The sequence below is a fragment of the Phascolarctos cinereus genome, unplaced genomic scaffold (assembly GCF_003287225.1).
Source record: "Phascolarctos cinereus isolate Bilbo 61053 unplaced genomic scaffold, phaCin_HiC Scaffold_726;HRSCAF=1367, whole genome shotgun sequence".
NCBI classification, from domain to species: Eukaryota; Metazoa; Chordata; class Mammalia; order Diprotodontia; family Phascolarctidae; genus Phascolarctos; species Phascolarctos cinereus.
The window spans coordinates 283,005,583-283,009,485 of NW_027556098.1; positions in this window are offsets into that span (position 1 = coordinate 283,005,583).

The window sequence follows — 3,903 nt, forward strand, 5'->3', positions numbered from 1 at the left end:
TAATGTATCTTTTTCATTTGTCACAGTTTTCACTTCAGTAAAATGAGTACACTAAAATTAGAATTCTCTGAGGAGTATTTTCTCAGGGTCTACATTTTCATTAAGTTGAGCCAAAGTTAGCAATTTAGGGGCTGTTATGTTTTCAGCAAATTTGAGAAGCATTTTGTATTTTTTCTTTCTTTCTCTACCAGCTCCTTTTTGTATTTCCTAATATATTCCTAGGTCTCCCCATCATTTAATTAAACAACAACAACAACTTGGCTATTCTCTTTTCAGGGTTTCCTAACCTTTTTTTTTTTAATTTATGTTAGGGTTCTCTGACTCTGGGGTCAGTGCTTATTTCACTTTACCACCCAAATCCTATGGCCATTCCTCAGTTCTTAACTTCTTTGTAGCTTTTCACACTGTGGAGGAACTGGACTCTGAGTTTCCAAGAAATCTTCTCCCTAGAAAAAGTAACCTTAGGGGTCAAAGAAACAGAAATAAGGGGTTCTGTGAATAGAAACAAACTTTCAGGCTGTATTTTATTCAACTATGGAATTAGTCCAGTGGTGTCTATCTTGAAGGAGGCTTCCACTGTCTTGAGATTTCCTGCCGAAAATATATTCTGATAAGATTAATTACAGAGAAAACATTATCCCAGTGGAACACACCTGGTCTTTAGCAACTCCTGAGACCCCAGGGTTAATATATTCTAACCCTAAGGTTAATCACATTCTCCCCAAACCACTTGACATCTTGTCCCTATTATTCAAACTCCCAAATAAGGAAAGTAACTAAACAGCCTCACCTGATAGCCTTGCTGTCCACCTGGCTACGCCCATCGGCTGATACCAATTAAAACTTTTCTCTTCTAACCTTGCCTCCTGATCTACTGACCTCCAGCCAAATGGACCAAGGAGAGAAGAATTACTGTATTCCTCTCTCAGAAGGATCATAGGACTTCTGAGCTGAAGAATTCCCCAATCACACCAGCACTTTATCCTATCACTATTTTCTCTCCTTCTGGATATTTTCCCCTCTTTGGGTTTTCATGACACTTGGTGCCTTAACCTGTCTGACCACTACTTCATAGTTTCCTTTGGGTATTTTTTGGGGGGGGTTGCTTTTTAGTGAGGCATTTGGGGTTAAGTGACTTGCCCAGGGTCACACAGCTAGTAAATATCAAGTGTCTGAGGCTGTATTTGAACTCAGGTCCTCCTGACTCCAAGGCCAGAGCTCTATCCACTGCACCACCTAGCTGCCCCTACTTCATAGTCTCCTTTTCTGAATCATCACTTATACTCATGTTTCCATATTCTCCAGGTCCATATCATAGGTCTACTTCTCTTTCTTGTGCTCTCTCAGTGATTAAATTTGGGTTTAGGGGGGCTTATTGGTCTTCCCCACCACTTAGCTATAAATGCTTTATAAGTGAGTGCCTTTTACAGCAAGTCAGGACCACATCAGAAAATGAAAAACAACCCCCACACAAAACTTAACCTGTCTGAAAGATTAGATAGATAATTGTGATTACATAGTCATTAAGAAACTCTTGAGTGAGGAAACTACCTCTGCCAATGTAGTCTGATCCTTCTATAATTTATTTTTAGAGAGTTGCTTAGAACTCTGATGGATTAATTGACTTGCCCAGTTTCCCACAGCCAATATACGTCAATGTGTCAGGCAGGACAAGAACCCAGATCTTCCTGACTATGCCGTGCTGAACTTCTGAAATCTGCTGTACGTTTGGCCGATCCTTGGTTTCAAGTAGGGTCACAGCTGTTTAAAAAAAAGGGATGGGGGTATCCCTTAGTACTTTCCAGTTCAGAATGTTTCTCTACACCTTTGATGGATGGGGACCATCCTCTACATACATCTCTAAGGACAAGAATAAAAAGGAAGCACTTCTTCCCTGGGCCCTGAGGCTCCCATCAGTTTTCCAAGATCTGTATTATGTATGGCTTATGGATCAGAGATGAGCTTAACTAATCTCGAGAATTTAGAGCCATGTAAACAAATTACCCGAGGCTTATTTGATTGTCTCATATCTTACAATGTCTTCTATCGATGTGATGGTTTAGCAGATAATTTTTTTTAATTTGGAAAAGGACTTTTTTTTCCTCTACACTCTCAGTAAACTGTCATATATAATAAATGCAAGTCAAAATGATCAACTCTGCCTCTAATCTTTGAATAGCCAATAAAGAAAGGCACGTGGTAAAGAGCAGCTTTAAAAGACTTGGTCATTGTTTCTGGTGCTTAATGTTTCTGGTGCTGACAGCAATACTTGGAGAAAGTTGCCCCACTTCTTAATGTGGAAGCCCTGGTACAGCAGCAACTTAAAAACCCAGTACCAGATGTCCTCTTGCTGGTATTAAAGCTGACCTCTTGCCAGCCTGCAGGAGTAATTTTACAACTAGGCCACTAAAGGATAAAGCACTAAGAATGTGTTTGGATCTGTTTACCACAGAATTCTGCCCTTTGTCTTCTAAATCTCATTTTTTTCCTGAACCTGCACATTGGGTTCTATACTAGGGGAGCAGATCTGGTATTTCACATGCTGTGGATGTGGAGCTCCTTTACTGGTCTCCATCTGCCTGCCATTTTGTATAAATCTGGAGGGATTTCAGGATAGGTACTCAGGCAGGCCAATTTATTAGGGCTTCAAATGATGACTGTAAAGTTAAATACAGTGAATATTTGCCAAGTTCAGTTAAAGTACACGGTCTGTTTCAGGCTAACACATTGATCAGCCTTATGTGTGCAAAAGTAATAAGCTAATCTGCTAACAGTATAGCTGGACTGCTGCACCTACTACTGCTAGCCCAAAGTTCGAGTGGACTTGGGACCCAGAAGTTTTAAATAGAGTTTATATCGGGGTAAACTATATTCAGGTGGCACCCTTTTTTTGCTGACTTTCTTTTTCACCACATACATTTGACAATTTAAAAACCCTAGTATGGGGGTGATAATAGGACAAATATACAAAATAAAATATTGTTTGGTGTGGAGGTTGTAAAAAAAAATCACATTTCAAGAAATTTTTCTTTTGTTTGTTTTTTGTTAGGCAATGGGGTTAAGTGACTTGCCCAGGGCCGGTGCTCTAGCCACTGCGCCACGTAGCTGCCCCACATTTCAAGAAATCTTAACAGAAAACTGCCCAGCTTTCTAAAAAATAGAGAGGAAAGTGGAAATAGCATCAGCCAGTCACTTCCTGAAAGAAATCCAGAAATGAAAACTCCAAGGAGCATTATAGCCAAAATCCAGAGCTTCTAAATCGAAGGAAAAAATACTTCAAGGAGCCAGAAAGAAAGAACTCAAGTACTAAAGAGCCACATTCAGAATCATATATGATTTAGTAGTTGCTACTATAAAAGAGTAGAGAGCTTCCAATATAGTACCAGAATGCAAAGGGTATTATAGGCTTGTAGTCAAAAAGAATTTATTCTACAAAACTGAGTATAATCACACAGAGATAAAAATGGACCTTTATTGAGGACTACAGAGTATTCCTGAGTTAAGAAAAAAAAAAAGCTGTGCAGAAACTGAAATTCAAACAGAAGTTGAGATACATAAAATGAATGGACATTGACAGGACTAAACAAAGATAAACTGTTTATGTAATATAGGGAGATGATACGAACATCCCCTTTACACTCTATCATCGTCAAGATTGTAAAGGCAGCCTAATTAGACAAGACCTGGGAATGGTTCTGTTTTGTCCTGATCTTAAGAAGAATGGAAAAGAGAGGAAGAGAAATACATTAGCAGGGGAAAGGAAAAGAAATTCAAAGGAAATTATCTCACATAAACATGGTGTGCAAACAGACATATGTACCAACAAGGAACAATAAGTGGAGGAAGTAGTTGACATTCGAACCCCACTCTCATCTGAACTGGTCAAAAGAGGGAAGAATATGC